At 36.0% G+C, this 23,238-nt stretch overlaps 1 pseudogene; it reads left to right on the plus strand.

Moving 5' to 3' along the window:
* The first annotated feature begins 12,448 nt into the window (after positions 1-12,448).
* Positions 12,449-22,516, plus strand: LOC103226006 (uncharacterized; annotated as a pseudogene).
* Positions 22,517-23,238: the final 722 nt, after the last annotated feature.

A 23,238-nucleotide genomic window follows, 5' to 3' on the forward strand; every position in this document is an offset into this window, starting at 1 on the left:
ATCACACCTCACATGGCTGGGTACACCCTGAGACGAAGCCTCCAGAGCAAGAATCAGACAGTAACACTCACTGTTCAGCAATATTCTACTGCAGCCTCCGCTGCTGACACCCAGGCAAACAGGGTCTGGAGTGGACCTCAAGCAAACTCCAACAGACCTGCAGCTGAGGGTCCTGACTGTTAGAAGGAAAACTAACAAACAGAAAGGACACCCACACCAAAACCCCATCAGTACGTCACCATCATCAAAGACCAAAGGCAGATAAAACCGCAAAGATGGGGAAAAAGCAGTACAGAAAAGCTGGAAATTCAAAAAATCAGAGTGCATCTTCCCCTCCAAAGGAACAGAGCTCATCGCCAGCAACGGAACAAAGCTGGACAGAGAATGACTTTGACGAGTTGAGAGAAGAAGGCTTCAGTCAATCAAACTTCTCAGAGCTAAAGGAGGAACTACGTAACCAGCGCAAAGAAACTGAAAACCTTGAAGACGGAATGGATGAATGGATAACTAGAATAATCAATGCAGAAAAGACCTTAAAAGAACTGATAGAGATGAAAACCATGACACGAGAACTACGTGACAAGTGCACAAGCTTCAGTAACCAACTTGATCAACTGGAAGAAAGATTATCAGTGATCGAAGCTCAAATGAATGAAATGAAGCAAGAGGAGAAATGTAGAGAAAAAAGAGTAAAAAGAAATGAACAAAGCCTCCAAGAAATATGGGATTATGTGAAAAGACCAAATCTACGTCTGATTGGTGTGCCTGAAAATGACAGGGAAAATGGAACCAAGTTGGAAAACACTCTGCAGGATGTCATCCAGGAAAACTTCCCCAACCTAGCAAGGCAGGCCAACATTCAAATTCAGGAAATACAGGGAACACCACAAAGATACTCCTCAAGAAGAGCAACTCCAAGACACATGATTGTCAGATTCACCAAAGTTGAAATGGAGGAAAAAATGTTAAGGGCAGCCAGAGAGAAAGGTCGGGTTACCCACAAAGGGAAGCCCATCAGACTAACAGCAAATCTCTTGGCAGAAAGTCTACAAGCCAGAAGAGTGTGGGGACCAATATTCAACCTTCTTAAAGAAAAGAATTTTCAACCCGGAATTTCATATCCAGCCAAACTAAGTTTCATAAGTGAAGGAGAAATAAAATCCTTTACAGACAAGCAAATGCTTAGAGATTTTGTCACCACCAGGCCTGCCCTACAAGAGATCCTGAAGGAAGCACTAAACATGGAAAGGAACAACCAGGACCAGCCATTGGGAAAACATGCCAAAATGTAAAGTCCGTCGATGCTAGGAAGAAACTACATCAACTAACAAGCAAAATAATCAGCTAATATCATAATGACAGGATCAAGTTCAGACATAACAACATTAACCTTAAATGTAAATGGACTAAATGGTCCAATTAAAAGACACAGACTGGCAAATTGGATAAAGAGTCAAGACCCATCTCATATGCAGAGACACACATAGGCTCAGAATAAAGGGATGGAGGAAGATCTAGCAAGAAGATCAGGAAGAGCTAACTATCCTAAATATATATACACCCAATACAGGATCACCCAAATTCATAAAGCAAGTCCTTAGAGACTTAGACTCCCATACGATAATAACGGAAAACTTTAACACCCCACTTTCAACATCAGGCAGATCAACGAGACAGAAAGTTAACAAGGATATCCAGGAATTGAACTCAACTCTGCACCAAGTGGACCTAATAGACATCTACAGAACTCTCGACCCCAAATCAACAGAATATACTTTCTTCTCAGCACCACATCACACTTATTCCAAAATTGACCACATAGTTGGAAGTAAAGCACTGCTCAGCAAATGCAAAAAACAACAGAAATTATAACAAACTGTCTCTCAGACCACAGTGCAATCAAACTAGAACTCAGGATTAAGAAACTCAATCAAAACCACTCAACTACATGGAAACTGAACAACCTGCTCCTGAATGACTACTGGGTACATAACGAAATGAAGGCAGAAATAAAGATGTTCTTTGAAACCAATGAGAACAAAGATACAACATACCAGAATCTCTGGGACACATTTAAAGTAGTGTATAGAGGGAAATTTATAGCACTAAATGCCCACAAGAGAAAGCAGGAAAGATCTAAAATTGACACCCTAACATCACAATTAAAAGAACTAGAGAAGCAAGAGCAAACACATTCAGAAGCTAGCAGAAGGCAAGAAATAACTAAGATCAGAGCAGAACTGAAGGAGAGACACAAAAAACCCTCCAAAAAATCAATAAATCCAGGAGCTGGTTTTTTGAGAAGATCAACAAAATTGATAGACTGCTAGCAAGACTAATAAAGAAGAAAAAAGAGAAGAATCAAGTAGATGCAATAAAACATGATAAAGGGGATATCACCACCGACCCCACAGAAATACAAACTACCATCAGAGAATACTAGAAACACCTATGTGCAAATAAACTAGAAAACCTAGAAGAAATGGATAATTTCCTGGATCCTCACACTTTCCCAGACTAAACTAGGAAAAAGTTGAATCCCTGAATAGACCAATAACAGGCTCTGAAATTGAGGCAATAATAGCCTACCAATCAAAAAAAGTCCAGGACCAGTTGGATTCACAGTCGAATTCTACCAGAGGTACAAGAAGGAGCTGGTATTATTCCTTCTGAAACTATTCCAGTCAATAGAAAAAGAGGGAATCCTCCCTAACTCATTTTATGAGGCCAACATCATCCTGATTCCAAGCCTGGCAGAGACACAACAAAAAAAGAGAATTTTAGACCAATATCCCTGATGAACATCGATGCAAAAATCCTCAATAAAATACTGGCAAACCAAATCCAGCAGCACATCAAAAAGCTTATCCACCATGATCAAGTGGGCTTCATCCCTGGGATGCAAGGCTGATTCAACATATGGAAATCAATAAACGTAATCCAGCATATAAACAGAACCAAAGACAAAACTACATAATTATCTCAATAGATGCAGAAAAGGCCTTTGACAAAATTCAACAGCCCTTCATGCTAAAAACTCTCAATAAATTCGGTATTGATGGAACGTACCTCAAAATAATAAGAGCTATTTATGAAAAACCCACAGCCAGTATCATACTGAATGGGCAAAAACTGGAAGCATTCCCTTTGAAAAGTGGGACAAGACAGGGATGCCCTCTCTCACCACTCCTATTCAACATAGTGTTGGAAGTTCTGGCTAGGGCAATCACACAAGAGAAAGAAATAAATGATATTCAGTTAGGACAAGAAGAAGTCGAATTGTCCCTGTTTGCACATGACATGATTGTATATTTAGAAAACCCCATTGTCTCAGCCCAAAAACTCCTTAAGCTGATAAGCAACTTCCGCAAAGTCTCAGGATACAAAATCAATGTGCAAAAATCAAAAGCATTCTTATACACCAGTAACAAACAGAGAGTCAAATCATAAATGAACTCCCATTCACAATAGCTTCAAACAGAATAAAATTCCTAGGAATCCAACTTACAAGGGATGTGAAGGACCTCTTCAAGGAGAACTACAAACCACTGCTCAGTGAAATAAAAGACGACACAAACCAATGGAAAAACATACCATGCTCTTGGATAGGTAGAATCAATATTGTGAAAATGGCCATACTTCCCAAGGTAATTTATAGATTCAATGCCGTCCCCATTAAGCTGCCAATGACTTTCTTCACAGAATTGGAAAAAACTGCTTTAAGGTTCATATGGAACCAAAAAAGACCCCACATTGCCAAGACAATCCTAAGCCAAAAGAACCACGCTGGAGGCATCATGCTACCTGACTTCAAACTATACTACAAGGCTACACTAACCAAAACAGCATGGTACTGGTACCAGAACAGAGATACAGACCAATGGAACAGAACAGAGCCCTCAGAAATAATCCCACACATCTACAGCCATCTGATCTTTGACAAACCTGAGAGAAACAAGAAATGGGGAAAGGATTCCCTATTTAATAAATGGTGCTGGGAAAATTGGCTAGCCCTAAGTAGAAAGCTGAAACTGGATCCTTTCCTTACTCCTTATATGAAAATTAATTCAAGATGGATTAGAGACTTAAATGTTAGACCTAAAACCATAAAAACCCTAGAAGAAAACCTAGGTAATACCATTCAGGACATAGGCATGGGCAAAGACTTCATGACTAAAACACCAAAAGCGATGGCAACAAAAGCCAAAAATGACAAATGGGATCTAATTAAACTAAAGAGCTTCTGCACAGCAAAAGAAACTACCATCAGAGTGAACAGGCAACCTACAGAATGGGAGAAAATTTTTGCAATCTACTCATCTGACAAAGGGCTAATATCCAGAACCTACAAAGAACTCAAACAAATTTACCAGATAAAACAACAACTCCATCAAAAAGTGGACAAAGGATATGAACAGACACTTCTTAAAAGAAGGCATTCATACAGCTAACAGACACATGAAAAAATGCTTATCATCACTTGCTGTCAGAGAAATGCAAGTCAAAACTCAATGAGATACCATCTCACACCAGTTAGAATGGCAATCATTAAAAAGTCGGGAAACAACAGGTGCTGGAGAGGATGGGGAGAAATAGGAGCACTTGTACACTGTTGGTGGGACTGTAAACTAGTTCAACCATTGTGGAAAACAGTGTGGCGATTCCTCAAGGATCTAGAACTAGAAATACCATTTGACCCGGCCATCCCATTACTGGGTATATACCCAAAGGATTATAAATTATGCTGCTATAAGGACACATGCACACGTATGTTTATTGCAGCACTGTTCACAATAGCAAAGACTTGGAATCAACCCAAATGTCCATCAGTGACAGACTGGATTAAGAAAATGTGGCACATATGCACCATGGAATACTATGCAGCCATAAAAAAGGATGAGTTCATGTCCTTTGTAGGGACATGGATGCAGCTGGAAACCATCATTCTCAGCAAACTATTGCAAGAACAGAAAACCAAACACCGCATGTTCTCACTTACAGGTGGGAATTGAACAATGAGATCACTTGGACACAGGAAGGGGAACATCACACACCAGGGCCTATTGTGGGGCGGGGACAAGGAGGAGGGATAGCATTAGGACATATACCTAATGTAAATGACGAGTTAATGGGTACAGCACACCAACATGGCACATGTATACATATGTAACAAACCTGCACGTTGTGCACATGTACCCTAGAACTTATAATAATAATAAAAAAAGAATAATCAAGATGGTTTTGAAAATTGGAGAAAAGTGTTTGTATAGGTTCACTTCAACGTGAACAATATTTACAAGAAATAAAATTTAAGTGGAGAAAAAAATTTTTAAAAAAAGTAAAGATATTCAACGCTATTCAAACATTTCTATAGGAAAGGGAGAACGTACTTTCAGCAGGCACCTGGCTTCAAGTTGCAAAATTACCTCTTGTCATAAAGATGTGAAAAGTTTATTTTGTCATTGATTATAACCAATTAGCATACAAGTATGTCTTTGCAATCTCTTAAGCAGATTGACTGTGATGCATGTCACATTCTGGTTTAATTGTGTAATGAAACAGTTTTCTTTCTGTTGTGTCATTGTGGAGTTACTCTGGGGCTGCAGAAAACTTTTAATTATATATTCCAAACACTGTTTTAAGTTACTACACATGATATAAACATATAAGGTGCCAACCAAGCTTTAATCTAGATGGGCCTTTCTATCTCAGGTTTCCAGTCAACTCACAATTGTTCTGTAAAATGCATGCTGTCCCCTGAATATGCAGGCAGATCATGCCTCTGCCTATTTGGTATCTAGTCCTGTATAATCACATCTAGAGAAGCTAGACGCGATGTCTAAATACTTCACAGAACAGCAATCAACCATTTTACCTCTTTCAGTGACTCTTGTGTCTTTAGACCTTAAGCTGATTCAGAGACCATGGGGCCCAGAAACCCAGTTCGAGTAACATTCATGCATTGACTAGACATGTAGGCATGAGACTTTCCACTTTCCCTTTTCTCCTCTTTTTAAAATGCCCACAAATGTGCAGATGACACCTGTTGCTACTCCACCCATCCAGGACCTAAATTTGCAGCTCCAAATTCTGAATCTCGGTCTTGAGATTTGGGGGGAAAAAAAAGCCTTTATTTGAGAAATGCAAATTATTTTAGTTATAAGGCTCAAAGAGACATTAAAATTAGACCACAGGTATGTCTTTCTCCCTTCTTTGAACTGTGTTTTTACTTGTTGAAACTGCTATTGCCACAAGTAGGTATAAATTAAACTAATAATGACATGCTATAACTCACACCCTATAGCTTAACAATGTATATCCAATTAGTAGTCAATGTTATTTTTTGTGAATAAAAAGAATTTCTGACAAACCAATATGTATCAGCCCACTCTCTGTCCTCTCATTTTGCCTTCACAAATCCACTTGTAACTGCTGCTAATCCAAGTGTAGATTCCAGGCAACTTGAATTTTTGCTCCCAGGTTACAATCCTCAGGTTACAATCCTCTGGGTTGGTTCAGATGAACTATTCATGTTGCCTCAGTGATTTCCTTTTAGGTAGACATATCATTTAGAATGTGCTAGAGCAGCCTCTAAGAGGGAATCTCTTTTTTGTTGTACTCTGCTTGCTGTAACACTCAAGAATGCAGAGCCAGGTTGATTCGACCTAGAATCTGCATAAAAGGTCTGGCCTCTGCCTAACATTTATAAAGCAGGGCCAGACTTTGGATTGAGAATGTACAGGAAACCAGCAGGAGGCATTTTCTGCATTGTGAGATGTCAACATAGACATCTTAAAGTCCCCCCTTTAAGAGCGTGGCTCTTTGAACTTTTCAGATCTTTTTCAATGACCTGCTACAATAATGTAAGAGGCTCCAGATGTAAATAGAATCTGATGGCAGAATCTGTAAGTGTAAACAGGCATCTTAGGAGTGAGAGATCAAGGTCACAAAGTATCCAGAGCCATGACCACAACTGTAAAATAGGATACTGGAGTATTCTTGTCCTTCTTACCCAAGAGCTTGCCAATCAAGACAGGTGATCCAGGTTCTGGAGGTCCACCAGGGCAGTTCCATTTTCTATTTAGAATCAGCCTGAGTCTGCCCTGCTTAGCTTATCCTTAAGCAATCAGCCCAGGGTCACTGGGAATCTTCTCACAATCACCTAGGCATCTCTCAGACATTTGAGGATGTCCACAGCAGAACTGCGTCAGGCTGACAAAAACGGTTAATTCAGCTTCTCTCTCAGTGTAAGAGAAATGAGTCATCCTGTGTTTGTCCCTCCCCTCATACAAGAGATGTCTTTGCTTGGTACCCAGATGAGAGTTTCTCCAGTTTCCTGGTACGTCAGTGAAAAACGAAGAGGTCTGGAGACTCAAACAGATAAACTAATTGCTACCATTTCATATGGCCATTAGAAAAATAGATGAAGCATTATTGTCCCTACCATCCAGGAACTGTTAGTTTAGACAAGCAACTGAATTCAACTTGGTTGAATTAAACATCATATGGCATATGGTTAGCACAATGAATAGATGTGTGCAAAAAAAAAAAAAAAAAAAAAAAGGCTTTATTTGGGCAACTTTCTTTATATTTTTGTAACTTCTGATGTCATCATTTGAGTGGATGTTTACGGACACAAGCGTTGTTTTATTATTCTTATTTCTTATACCTTGCTAAGAATACATATTTATCTTCTAATAAAATTACCCTACAAAACCCTAAGAGATTTGTTTAAATTGCTTATTAGCATATGTTATAAAATTGACAGGGCAGTGGCTACAAAAGATTAAAATTTCACAACTGTGTGATTTAGTTTTCTTTTAGGTAAACTTAGGAAAAACAGAACTGGAAATACCCCAGGGGCATAGAGAGCAGAATTCTACATAGGGTCCACTCTCTGCCCCAGCCCTGTTCAGATTCACCCTTTTTGGAGGCCTTATTTAGGTCTGACCCCACCCTGGAGCCTTGTCTCACAGAACTGATTAGAAGAGATCAGAGTATTGGATAGTGAATCCTGCAGCCTTTCTAGAGCCAGTGCACACAATTTTCTGAAACCCAAAAGCAGATAAATAGAAAAAAATGTATGAACTTTGATTTTTAAATTTTTATTAAAACCAGTGCTTGCAGAGATATTCCATTTAACAAACTGTTTTCTATTCCTGCAGATGCAGTAGTTGCTCCACAAGTCACAAAAAAGTAAATATAAACACAATAAAAATTTATTTAAGCTACATTAAACTTTTTCTTTACCCTTCTCCTCTGTCTGTATTTAGCTTTTATTCTGTACATTTTTAAATGAAATCAGTGACAGAGAAACAGAACAAAAAAAATGCTGCACTTTTAATCTAAATCCTGAGAATTATTAAACATTTAGTACCAGCTCCCAAGGTGTTGTGAGGATTAAATCACATAATGTGTAATTCCCAGTGAAGTGTTCTGTAATATCCTCTTCAGCACACAGTACCTGCTTTATAAACATTGCATTAGTACATGTGAAAATGGTTTTCAAATGCAGATTTATTCAGATATGGCTGCCTTCTGTTTGTTCTGTAAACTTTAGAGCCAGCAAAGAATATGAAAGTTGATTGTCTTCATTTGTCCTAGAAGCATTTGTGTCGTGACAAGAATGCTGAGTGTAAGGGACTGTGCTGTGCCTGTTTTCTCTAACTAATGCTAATAACGAGCCCAGGAGGAGCATTCACAGGGGACTTGTTTGAAACACCCATTCATAAACCCTTTCCAAACCTGCAGAATCTCATTACATAGAGCGGGGCCAAAATCACCAAGTGATTTATAAGCTCATTAATGCTTGGAAGGCAATGCTTAGCTAAGTGGTTATTAGCCCAGGCTTCTAATTAGGATTACATGACCAATTTGCAGAAATTTCTTTACTCATGCCCTTTCTACATGTTTATTACTCTAGGTGGAAGCATCCATGTTGTTTTAGTTAAGTTTCTCATGTGACTAAGGTGAGGACGGAATCAGGTATGAGTTGTTCAAGATACATTCATGTGAATTGAGTTGCGTTTTGTTTTGTTTTTTGAGACCCACTCTTGCTCTGTCACCCAGGCTGGAGTGCAGTGGCATGATCTTTGCTCACTTCAACCTTCACCTCCCAGGTGCAAGTGATTCTCCTGCCTCAGCCTTTGAAGTACCTGGGACTGCAGGCAGGTACCACAACACCCTGCTAATTTTTTGTTGTTGTTGTTAGAGATAGGGTTTCACCATGTTGGCCAGGCTGGTCTTGAACTCCTGGCCTCAAGTGATCCACTCGCCTCTGCCTCCCAAAGTGCTGGAATTAGAGTTGTCAGCCACTGTGCCCAGCCTGAGAGTTAAGTTTCCTTTTGCAATAAAGGGTGGTCACAGGGCTGTACCTATTTGGATTTGGTAGGAAGAGGGCAGTGTGGCCCATATTTCCATTACCATAGCAGAAATTACTGGTGTCTGTGGCAGTGGAGGGCACATTAGGGCAGGAACAGGGAAATTTACTTTTTGTTTGTGTGTTTGTTTTTTGAGACGGAATCTCGTTTTGTTGCCCAGGTTGGAGTGCAGTGGCGTGATCTCTGCTCACTGCAAGCTCCACCTCCTGGTTTCATGCCATTCTCCTGCGTCAGCCTCCAGAGTAGCTGGGACTCCGCCACCACACCTAGCTAATTTTTGTATTTTTACTAGAGACGGGGTTTCACCATGTTAGCCAGGATGGTCTCGATCTCCTGCCCTCGTGATCCGCCCGCCTCGGCCTCCCAAAGTGCTGGGATTATAGGCGTGAGCCACCATACCTGATCGGAAACTTACATTTTTATTTCCATGGAGCAGCTTATTTTTCCTGAATTTCTTCTGTTATAAAGGACAAAAATGGGTGGACTTTTTCTGCAGGTCTTGATCCCTCTGCCTGTGGGTGTGGTGGTAGCAAGTAAACAGGTGGTGCTGACACCTTTAAAAGCATATTCCCAACATGCAGGTGTAATTTGTCCATAGAATCTCATCTTAAAAGGAATCCCAGAGAAAGAGGAGAAAGAGGAAAAAATGGCCTTTTTTTTTTTTTTAGCTTAACGTGTCTCAGATCTAGAGCTGTGTCCACTCTGCCTCCTGGGATGCCATGCGTTTAGTTCTTGCAAACCTTTACTTCTCTAATTGTGTTGTTTCTCCCTAATGAGTTTGTTTTAACTACTTTTTAAAATTCTTATGATAGTCAAGGGTCCCTGAAAAATGTTTTTTCCTACGTACCAGAGGCTTCTCTACATCTCTACGTCATGGCTCTTTATATGTTACGTAGAAATCTCATTATGAATTTATAATCTGCAACATGAAAAATGTTCCCTCTGTGGCTGCTGAACATGGGAAGGTGTGACTACTCAAGATTCCTATTGGGGAAAAGCTGGGGTCTTTAGTAAAGAAGGAGAACATGTAATGTTGAGGTTCCATCTCTTCTCCATTAGCTCTATGCAGAACACGATTAACAAAATGTTCTTTCAAACAGAATGGCATTAATTACCCAGAAAGTTCTGAAACAAATTATTAGGAGATGGATACCTGCTCTTTAGGGTGCTAAAGAAAGACTACTTAAAATCACTATTAAAAATTACAGAACATACAAATTATCTGTATCTTGAAGTTCCCATAAAACTAATTTTTTTGTGGTTAAATTCAAACTCTAATTTACTTTTGAGATCAATATCACAGCAGTGATGCTGCATTTTTCTGTGTGCATCAGTACATTACAAAAATTTGTCCTAGTGCAGTTGATGTTAATGATTCACTTGGTTAAAGAGCTCTTGGACAGATTTCTTTACTATAATTATTTTTCTCTTCATTGTGAAGTATCTTTATGCTGCTGATGTGCATAAATCATAACATTTAATCTGGCAGCTGCCTTTCTTAGGTTTTCTGTGCATGTATCTGCCTTAGGAAAATGAAAACTGTCATCCCTTTTTACAGGCCAGAGAAACTGGGAAAAACATGGGTTCATCCACTTAGTGGATGTTTGACATCCAGTAAGTGGACCAAAAACATTGACATTACTGGTGAACTTGTTAGAAATTTAGAATATCAAACGATTCCAGATCTTCTGAAAAGATAATCTGCATTAACAAGATCTCAAGTTTATCGTACACATTAAAACTTGTGAGGTACCTTTTTTTTTTTTTTTTTTTTTGAGACGGAGTCTCGCCCTGTCGCCCAGGGTGGAGTGTAGTGGCCGGATCTCAGCTCACTGCAAGCTCCGCCTCCCGGGTTTAGGCCATTCTCCTGCCTCAGCCTCCCGAGTAGCTGGGACTACAGGCGCCCACCACCTCGCCTGGCTAGTTTTTTTTATTTTTCAGTAGAGACGGGGTTTCACCGTGTTAGCCAGGATGGTCTCGATCTCCTTCCTGACCTCGCGATCTGCCCGTCTGGGCCTCCCAAAGTGCTGGGATTACAGGCTTGAGCCAGTGCACGCGGCCATGAGGCACCTTTTAACTCAACATGTCTTTTTCATCTCAAAAATATACACAACTCATTCTATATGATGCAGATATAGCATTTAAAAATAGACGTGTTTGTGTTTATGCCCTAATTTATACTCTGTTAACCGGAAAAGTACCATATATACACAGATGTTGTGGCTCTTATGCCACTTTCTTTTCTCAGGGTTAGATAATACATTAGAAAATATTTCTATGTTAAGAATTATTTTAGGGATAATTTCATTCACTCCTATAAGTCAGAACCAGTTTTCTTTACTGTCTTATTTTACCTTGAAATTTAAAATTACGCCCATGGCCACTTGGCAAATGTATGTGATTTTTTTTGTGTGTGTGTTTTTATGTTTTTCAGGGACCATTGACGTTTATGGTTGTGGCCATAGAATTCTCTTTGGAGGAGTGGCAGTGCCTGGACAGTGCACAGCAGAGTTTATATAGGCATGTGATGTTAGAGAACTACAGAAACCTGGTTTTCTTGGGTGCGGGTAGCTTCAATACACATTTTCTAATATATCCTAAAGGTTTTATTTCTCTTTTTTCTAGAATGTTTTTGGTGATTTATGCTTTGCATAAATGAGTTTCGGATCCCTGTTTTCAAAAAAAATCTTTTAGATTTGTCATTGTAGAAAATAGTTTCTTCAAGATATTTTATCTTTACCATAACTTTCTGCATTCCTGAGCTGATCTTTATCATTCACTCTTGATTAGTGGTAATTTTTGAAATGTATTGGCATAAAATATTGTTGCCCATACCTTAAAATCTAACTCCCAACACCAATTGTTTTGATTCAGTAGTACCAGGTAGTGAAATTAAGAAACTACAAATTTAAAATATTTTCTAAATCTTTAGAAATTTTTGTCATAAATTAGCATTTGGGGATTAATGTACTAGAATATTCTATTACATTCTCTTTACTGAGCACACTACTAGGTTGGTAATTGGAGAATATGTGCAAGATTTATGTCATTTATTTTCAATAAAACAGGTATTGCTGTCTGTAAGCCAGATTTGATTAGCTGTCTGGAGCAAGAAAAAGAGCCCTGGGATATGAAGAGACCTGAGATGGTAGCTAAACATTCAGGTAAGTGAGAGTGAATACACAGATGGCACAGAAAAGAGGTCAAAAGGCCAAGGAGAAGGCCACTGTTTAAAATGTGATTTGGTAAGCTGTGTTCCAAAGGAAATAGTTTCTGGAAAACTTGAGTTTGTTTTTGTTTTTTTTTTCTCTCGCATAGGACATTTTCTGTCTTGTTTTTCACTTCTCTAAGGATTCCTTTTTCCCTTTAGTGATCTGTCTTCAATTTCACAGTGAAAGCCAATGTCCTCTTCATGGGATATAAAAGACTGCACAATCTGACTGTTTTTGTTGTTGTTGTTGTTGTTATTGTTTTGGGGGATACACAAATGTGCATAATTTTGAGAAACTCTACGTTAAACAGTTTTTTAAATTCTTTTTGCATCAAGTCTGAAATGTGTGAGTAGTGGTTTCTGTTCCATTGCTTTTTGTTGTTGTTGTTGTTTATTTTTCTGTATATTCCATTCTGTTTTTACTACTATGGTTTTGAAATATAGTTGCATATGTAAAGCATATGCAGTGCCAGTATACGTTTTCAGGATTTGGCTATTTTAGATTGGCTTTTTCTTTTTATTTGGCAGGACAGATTTGCTGCTGGTATTTGCTACAGCTATTTTCTTCAGGACTTTGACAATGTCACACAGTTCCCTTCTGGCCTGCAAAATTTTCTTGAGAAATTCACTCATTACCTCATAAGACTATTCTTATAAATAACACATCATTTTTGTCTTGAAACTCACAAGATTCTCTTGTCTGTGACTTTTAAAATTGTGCTTATATATGTTCTTATTGTAAATATATTTGCATGTATTCTAGTTTCTTTGTTAAGCTTTTTCATTTTTTACATCATTTTTTCTTATAATAGTTCAGTTCCTTTTTTGTATTTTCTACCTCCACAATTTCTGTTTTTTGATATTTTTAATATTTCTGTTATCCCAATTTTTCTGATTTTTAATAGTTGTCTGTGTTCCTATTTCATTCATGGAGTATTATTCAATTTATGTTAACTTTTTAAAATTAATTTTTTTAATGGTTGCTTTCTGAAAATTTTATAAGATTGGATAGAGCTATGTTGCCCTAAAATTTTGTATACATTGTAATCTTTAATTGAAATTTGAACATTGAAAACAAGCTACCTGTCACAGTGTCTATAATGTAGCTTTGTCCTGGCAAAGTCTGAAACCATTTGTCTTAGCTAGAGATCCTGAGAGTCTTTCAAACATGTTCTTAGGCTGTGTCTTGTCTGAAATGTTCTAGTTGTTTTTTAGTTAAAAGACTTTATTCATGTTTCTTCTTAATAGTCATCACTTGCTACAACTGTTCTCTGTCTGTAGTACAGTCTCTTTCCTGCTGTAACATTTACCTTTGATCTCAGCAGACTCAAAATGTCATTCCAAAGTATACCGCTGTTAATTTTTGCACTTTTTGTTGTAGGAGACAGAAACCAGTGTCAGCAAAACCTCCTAATAAAGCCAGAAATAAAGATGTGGGTGTGTTATTTTTCTTGTCTTTTGAAAAAGAAAGCAAAAGTTGGTCATTTACTTCTAAAGACGCTATGTTATATTGAGAAACAGAAAGAACTGTGTTGGGTAAATGTAACAGACTTTTCTTTTCCTTTGATGTGGCTTTTGGCATTGTGCTAACCTGGAACACTACACACACTTAACTCATTTATAAATTTTCCACAAATGCATTTTGGTCAGTATGCTTTTGTTACATTTATGTGTCTATGAAGGAATTCAAACCTGTGGTATTTTGCTATGCCATCTTGCTTATGTAGTCTGTGTAACTTTATGGGTTAGATTTGTAAAGTATATTCATCTGAGTTGAGCAAGTGAAGTAATTTGTTATTTTTATTTCTTTCAGTTATGTTTTATTATTTTGCCCAACACCTTTGGCCAGAGCAGAACGTAAGAGATTATTTCCAAAAAGTGACCCTAGGAAGATACAGAAAATGTGGATATGAGAATTTAAAGTTAAGAAAAGGCTGTAAAAGTGTGATTGAGTGTAAGAAGCACAAAGGAGATTATGGTGGACTTAACCAATGTTTGAAAACTACCTGGAGCAAAATATTTCAATGTGATGAATATGTAAAAGTTTTCCATAAAATTTCAAATTCAAATAGACACAAGATGAGGCATACTGAAAATAAACATTTTAAATGTAAAGAATGTGGCAAAACATTTTGCATGCTTTCACACCTAACTCAACATAAAAGTATCCATATTAGAGTGAATTTCTACAAATATGAAGAATGTGGAAGAGCCTTTAACTGGTCCTCAACCCTTAATAAACATAAGAGAATTCATACCAGAGAAAAACCTTACAAATGTAAAGAATGTGGCAAAGCCTTTAATCAGACCTCACACCTTCTTAGACATAAGAGAATTCATACTGAAGAGAAACCCTACAAATATGAAGAATGTGGCAAAGCCTTTAACCAGTCATCAACTCTTACTACACATAATACGATTCATACTGGGGAAAAAACCCTGCAAATGTGAGAAATGTGATAGAGCTTTTAACCAAGCCTCAAAGCTTACTGAACATAAGTTAATTCATACTGGAGAGAAACCCTACAAATGTAAAGTATGTGGCAAGGTTTTTAACCAGTTCTCAACCTTTAATACACATAAGATCATTCATACGGGAGAGAAACCTTATGAATGTGAAGAATGCGGCAAAGCTTTTAACCGATCCTCAAAACTTACTGAACATAAGTACATTCATACTGGAGAGAAACCGTACAAATGTGAAGAAAGTGGTAAAGCCTTTAACCAGTCCCCAACCCTTACTACACATAAGAGAATTCATAGTGGAGAGAAGCTCTACAAATGTGAAGAATGTGGCAAAGCTTTTACACAATCTTCAAACCTTACTGACCATAAAAAAATTCATACCGGAGAGAAACCCTACAAATGTGAGGAATGTGGCAAAGCATTTAACTGATCTTCAAACCTTACCGAACATAAGAAAATTCATACTGCAGAGAAATTCTACAAATGTGAAGAATGTGGCAAAGCTTTTAACCAACTCTCAAACCTTACTAGACATAAGCTAATTCATACTGGAGAGAAACCCTATGAATGTGGAGAATGTGGCAAAGCCTTTAACCAGTCCTCAGCCCTTAGTGCACATAAGATAATCCATACTGGAGAGAATCCCTACAAATGTAGAGAATCTGGCAAAGTTTTCCACCTATCCTCAAAACTTAGTACACATAAGAAAATTCATACTGGAGAGAAACTCTACAAATGTGAAGAATGTGGCAAAGCCTTTAACCGATCTTCAACCCTTATTGGACATAAGATAATTCATACTGGAGAGAAACCCTATAAATGTGAAGAATGTGGCAAAGCTTTTAACCTGTCCTCCAACCTTACTGCACATAAAAAAATTCATCTTGGAGAGAAATCCTACAAGTGTGAAGAATGTGGCAAAGCTTTTAACCGATCTTCAACGCTTACTACACATAAGATAATTCATACTGAGGAGAGACAGTACAAATGTGATGAATGTGGCAAAGCTTTTACCCGATCCTCAAAACTCATTGAACATAAGAAAATTCATACTGGAGAGAAACCTTACAAGTGTGAAGAATGTGGCAAAACTTCTAATAATTTCTCAACTTTTACTAAACATAAGATAATTCATACTGGAGAGAAGCTATACAAATGTGATGAATGTGACAAAGCTTTTACCCGATCTTCGACCCTTACTACACATAAGATAATTCATACTGGAGAGGAACCCTACAAATGTGAAGAATGTGCCAAAGCTTTTAATCGATCATCAAACTTTACTGAACATAAAAAAATTCATACTGGAGAAAAAAATCCTACAAATGTGAAGAATGTGGCAAAGCTTTTAACCGATCTTCAAACCTTACTAAACATAAGAAAATTCATACTGGAGAGAAACCTTACAAATGTGAAGAATGTGGAAAAGCTTTTAACCAGTTCTCAATCCTTACTACACATAAAATAATTCATACTGGAGAGAAACCATATGAATGTGAAGAATATGGCAAAGCTTTCAACTTATACGTAAACCTTACTACACATAAGAAAATTCATACTGGAGAGAAACCCTGCAAGTGTGAAGAATGTGGCAAAGCTTTTAACCAAGTGTCAACTCTTACTATACATAAAAAAATTCATACAGGAGAGAAACCTTACAAATGTGAAGAATGTGGCAAAACTTTCAGTCGATCCTCAAAACTCAAAAACTCAAATCCTCAAAACTCAAAATCCTCAAAACTGAAAAATGTGGTAAAGCTTTTAACCATTTCTACACATAAAATAATTCACACTCGAGAGAAATGCTACAAATGTGAAGAATGTGGCAAAGTTTTTAACAGATCTTCAAACCTTACAGAACATTAAAAAAATCATACAGGAGAGAAATCCTACAAATGTGAAGAATGTGGCAAGGCCTTTAACCGGTCCTCAACTCTTACTAAGCATAAGGTAATTCATACTGGAGAGAAACTCTACAAATGTAAAGAATGTGGTAAAGCTTTTAAACAGTTCTCACACCTTGCTGTACATAAGATAATTCATACTGGAGAGAAACTCTACAAATGTGAAGAATGTGGCAAAGCTTTTAACTTATCCTCAAACCTTACTGCACATAAGAAAAATCATACTGGAGCAAAACCCTACAAATGTGAAGAATATGGCAAAGCTTTTAACTTATCCTCAAACCTTACTGCACATTAAGAAAAATCATACTGGAGTGAAACCCTACAAATGTGAAGAACGTGGCAAAGCTTTTAACTTATCCTCAAACCTTACTGCACATAAGAAAAATCATACTGGAGTGAAACCCTACAAATGTGAAGAATGTGGCAAAGCTAACCTATCCTCAACCCTTACTCCACATAAGACAATTCATACTTGAGAGAAACCCTGCAAATGTGAATAATGTGGCAATGCTTTTAACTAAATCTCAAACTTTACTAAACGTAAGAAAATTAATACTGGAAACTTTACAAACCTAAAAGATGAGACAATGATTTTGAAAACACCTTCAAGCAATCATACTGGTGAGAAATCCTAAAAATGTGAAGAATGTTACAAAGCCTTTAAATGGTTGTCACACTTGATTATAAGTAAGATAATTTATACTGGAGAAAACTCCCAGAAGTGCGAAGAATGTGGCAAAACTTTTATTAATTTTCACACCTTATTGCACAGGAAAGCACTTCAGAAAAATTGTACAAATATAAATGTGGAAAAGCCATTAATATCTGGTTACATCTTACTCAACATTAGAGAGTTATTGCTTAATAAAAGCATTATAAATGCAGTTAATGTAAAAAACTCAGAAAACAAAAACTTTCTTTTTTAGATGGAGTCTTGCTCTGTCACCCAGGCTGGAATGCAGTGGTGTGATCTTGGCTTACTGCAACCTCTGCCTCCCAGGTTCAAGCAGTTCTCCTGCCTTAGCCTCCAGAGTAGCTGAGACGACAGGCGCACACCACCACGTTTGGTTAATTGTTTTTATTTTTAGTAGAGACTGACTGTCACCATGTGGGCCACCCTGGTCTTGAACTCCTGACCTCAAATGATCAACCTGCCTCTGCCTCCCAAATTGCTGGGATTATAGGTGTGAGTTGCTGTGCCTGACAAAAATAAGCCTTTAAAGAGATATGAGCATTTTGAAGACACATATTAGGAACATAAAGAGGGTTGTAGTGTCTTTACTTGTATCACAGATTTTGTTGTACACATTATGTACTAAAGGAAAATCCTGAAGCAGTGATCAAATTTTGATTAACATCAGGGAGTTTATATTGGAGAAAAACTGCAAATGTAGTATATTTGGAAAAACATTTTTTCAAGAACTACTGCTTAGAAAACACCAGGGGACTCATACTAAAATATATTTTTGAAGATGCAGTAAGTGTAAAAGAAATTTAATGCAAAATTAACTGGGTGTAAATATAAGAGAATTCACAGTAGAAATATCTAAGGCACTGACACTTCAGACATTGCACTTAATCAGTGTGCTGAGTACAGAAAATGCTCCAAAATTAAAGTTGATAGATAAATTATTTGTATATAACTTTAAAAGAGGTAGAAATATTTTTAGTTATAATTACATTTAAAGTATACTTTTTTCTTTGAAAAAATTACAGAATTTTTAAAAAGTGAGTGATTACTTCAACTCAAATTACTTCATGCTCTTCATTCCTATTGTATTCACTTGTAAAAACGTGATCAATTGTTGCTTCATCAAAGACATGAGACATTCTTTTTTGTTAGGTAGGCATTATTTTTGACCTTTCCTATGGAAGAGTAAAGACATTACAATGTAGGATGCATGATAAAAATCTAAGTGGACAGGCGCTTTGTGTTTAATTTAAAATATTGATTGATGTATGAGGGAGGTGTTCAGAGGAATATTCTTCTGCATTCTAGTGAAAATATCTTTTGTTTTAGTTAAAATTAAATTAAAATTAGTAGTATATCATCATTCTAATTGTATTTCTATGTAATAAAATGCAGCACATTTAAAAAAATTTTAGATTATTGTGAAGTTTATTTTTTAATTAAACTTTTTTTTAACGTGTTAAGACCATTGTGCATTCAATGAAGTGTTATTACGCCACTAACTTTAACCTATCCCACCTTACCCGAGGGTGTAGGTAAAAGATAGTGACATTGTACTGTTTAATAACATAGTGGACTAACATCTCTAATAATTTCTCTTGCCAGTGACTTTAAACTAAAGAACTTAATTAAAGAACACTGTTCTCATAGGTTAAATTTTTATTCTTTTTTCTTATTTAAACATATTTTTCTTAAATTTTATGGGTACATAGTGTGTGTATATATTTATGCCATATATAGCATATTTTGATACAGGCATATAAATATATATTAATCACATTAGGGCAAATGAAGTACCCATCAACTCCAGCGTTTATCATTCGTATTACAAACCAAGTCTACACTTCTAGTTACTTTAAAATGTACAAGTAAATTGCTATTGACTATAGGGTCATTTTCATGGGCATAATAAAAATTATATACAAGTATAAATAAAATCCTGAATCTTAAAATTCTGAGTTCTGCCTTAACATTTTAAAAATTTTGTTATGTATTTTTCTTTGAACATGTCTCTCTGCCTGCAAACATAACAGAATTTTAGTATTGGTTTACATAGAGTTAACTATACACATATATGACCCTAAAAATAAACCTTAGGTGCTAGAAAATTATGGAGTGTTTTTGTGTGAGTGTGAGTTTGTACCTATTTTCAAAAGAAAAGAGCAATATTGGAACAAAACAAATATTTTAATAAAGTAATTTACTAGACAACTGAAAACTTCAAAAATGTTGAAAGTAAATGTATACTCTGTTTTGTATTGAATTCATTACTTTCAGATCTTCTGACTTATGATTCAGAATCTCTCCATGCAAATGTTGTTTTTACTTGCCTGTTAGTCATGCTAGACCTATAATTTTCTTGTTTCTTACCATTTTTTTCTTTTATAGTTTATGAGGTATTTATTATGTGAGCTGTTCATGGATTGTAAGAATGATTTTTATAAAATTTAGTACTGCACACAAGATAATTCTAGATGTATTTCCAAAATTGTTTATTAATTATATTTATTTAGTTAGAACATTCCATTTGTTCTTTTAATTGGAGAATCCTATATAAGCCTATATTTCTTATTCTTTTCTCTTGTTATAATTGACGTAAGTTTATTTATTTATTGAGCCAGTTTGTTCAGGTAAGAACTAGGAATACTTCATAAGTTATGAGGATGTTTTTATATATAAATGTGGCAAACAAATATGACAGTGGTTGCTGTGTAACAGATGCTCCATAATAGGCTGTAAACATTCCTGCTGGAGTTAGTTTGTAACTTCAAGTCAGAGATGGAAAATACCAATAGTGAAGAAATAACATTGATTCTTCATGTGCAGATAACTTTTTTTTCCATGCTGCAAAGCTAAATCTTGCTGAATTTAAAAAGAAATTTTGGTTCTTTCATTTCCTAATTACCTTTAGTTTCGTTTGTCTTATGTGACTTCTGTGTATTCATCACAGCCCTTCTCCTTTTCCTATGTGATGGCTCCAATTTTCTCACTGTTGTCTTCATGCCATGTCATTTTATATGGTACTTTGTAGGTTTTGATGAGAAAGTTGATATTTTTAATGCACTCAAAAATCGCTTTTCACTGGAGAGTGCTTATCAATATAACTTTCTGATCAGTTCATTAAGATAAAAGGCATTCACTGTCCACAAGTGAGAGGATTAAATTAGTTAGCATTGTTTTTTTTCTTTTCTGTTTGTAAAAGGAAAAACTTACTAAATTTTTAAACAGAGTTTCACTCTTGTTGCCCAGGCTGTAGTGCAACTATGTTGTGACAAATATAAAATTTGCTAGAAAATACATCTTAGAAATTAATTTATAAGAGAGCTAATGGTAAGTAAAGAATTTTAAATTTAATTTTCTATGATATAGCACAACATACATTTCCATGCAGAATCTTTTATTTTTAAATGTGAAATTTAAAGGTTGCAAAATAATAAAATTACCTCTGTGGATTTCATATTTGGAATAATATTTCTTTTTTATATTGGTATTACAATTTTGAGGAATTTTTCACTCTTTTTTTTTTAGTGGGTGAAGGTGAGTGTACAGTTTTTGTTCTTTGTCACCTAACTATAGTCAGCTTCTTGGTCATTTTCTCTAGAAAACTTTTGAAGATTATAGCAGCTTTTGGATTAAACATTTTCTGTTATATTTATGCAAATTTGTTTTTTGTGTTCACAAGGTGGCCAGTCATGAGACCATAAGCAACACCTGCCCTTTTAGTGTCTTTTATGCTATTACCATCTGTAATAAATAAATGTGTACTTATTCTGCACAACGTGATGTTTGCAAGTGTATGTTGTCAAATGCTTAATTCTAGGTAATTAAGGCTTTACCTAACATCGCTAACATTTTTATGGTCGGAGTATGTGACATTGTCAGCGTTTTTCAAAAACACAACTACATTGTTATGATCTGTAGTCACTATGTTGTACAAAAAGATCTCTTAAACTTATTCTTCCTATTCAACTATGATTATGTATTCTTTGACCAACATCTTTCAAAACCCCCCTTTTTTCTAAATACCTTCATGTCTGGTGGTCACCACTTTACTCTCTACTTTAATGGGATTAAGCTTTTAAGACTCCCTGTGTAAGTAAAATCATGAAAAATAATCTTTGTGCCTGGCTCATTTAGACAAATATAATGTCTTCCAGGTTAATTCATGTGATTGAAAATAATAGAAATTTCTTTTTTAAAGAAATAGTATTCCATTGTGTATATATACCACATTGTCTCTATTTACTCATAAATGTTGAACTGTTGGTTCTGTATTTTGGTAATTGTGAAGAGTGTTGCAAACAACGTAGAAGCAAATATGTTTCTTCATTCTGATTTCACTTGTTTCAGATATATATCAGTAAAATTGCTGTATTATATTGTGGTTTAATTTTAAATTCTTTGACAAATTTTCATTTTTCATAATGACTCTCCTCATTCACATTCAAACCAACAGTGTGCAAGCATTCCCTTTTCTTCATACTTTGACTAACCCTTTCTTTTCTTTTTAATAAGAGTAATTCTAACAGGAGTGAGTTGATAATCTCCTAGTTTTTCTTTTTGCTTTCCTGATAATAGTTGATATTGAGCATTTTTTATGTATCTTGACCATTTGTCTTTTCTTGAAAAATATTTAAGCCTTTTGCTCATTTTAATAGTTATTTGTCTTTTGTCTTATAGTCATTTAAGTGTTTTATGTGTTTTTGTTATTAACCGCTTGTCCTACGTATGATTTGCAAATATTTTCTCCCATTTTTTCAGTTGTCTCATTTTGTTGATTTTGTCAGATTCCATGAAGCAGCTTTTTAATTTCAAGTAATCTAACTTATCTATTTTTCTTTTGGTTTTGTTGAATTTTGAGGTTAAATAATAAAAGTCATGGCCTAAATCAATGTTATGGGCTTTCACTCTTTATTTTCTTTAGTAATTTCTGAGTTTTAAGCCTTACATTTAAATATCTAATTTTAGTTGATTTTTATATTTGGTGTGAGAAGAGGGTCTCATTTTGTTTCTCTGCATGTGGATATAAAGTTTTCTCAACCTCATTTGTTGAAGATGCTGTCCTTTTTTTGAGGAAATTGTAAAATAAGTTAGCTTAAATATGTGGATATATTTCTGATCTCTTTTCTGCTCCATTGACCTATGTGTCTGTTTTTATTCAAGTACCATACTGTTTTGGTTATTATAATTAGTAGGATATTTCAAAGTCAGGTATAGTGATACCTTCAGCCTATTTTTATTTTTTTAATTTTCTACTTGGTTGCTTTAGCTATTCAGGGTCTTTTGTGGTACCATATAAATTTTTGATTGATTGATTGATTGATTGAGACAGAGTTTAACTCTTGTTGCCCAGGCTAGAGTGCAATGTCATGATCTTGGCTCACCACAACCTCTGCCTACCTGATTCAAGCAATTCTCCTGCCTCAGCCTCCTGAGTAGCTGGGATTACAGGCATGCACCACCATGCCTGGCTAATTTTGTATTTTTACTAGAGACGGGGTTTCTCTATGTTGGTCAGGCTGGTCTCGAACTCCCAACCTCAGGTGATCCACCCACCTCAGTCTCCCAAAGTGCTGGAATTAT

Source organism: Chlorocebus sabaeus, chromosome 21 (genome assembly GCF_047675955.1).
Source record: "Chlorocebus sabaeus isolate Y175 chromosome 21, mChlSab1.0.hap1, whole genome shotgun sequence".
NCBI classification, from domain to species: Eukaryota; Metazoa; Chordata; class Mammalia; order Primates; family Cercopithecidae; genus Chlorocebus; species Chlorocebus sabaeus.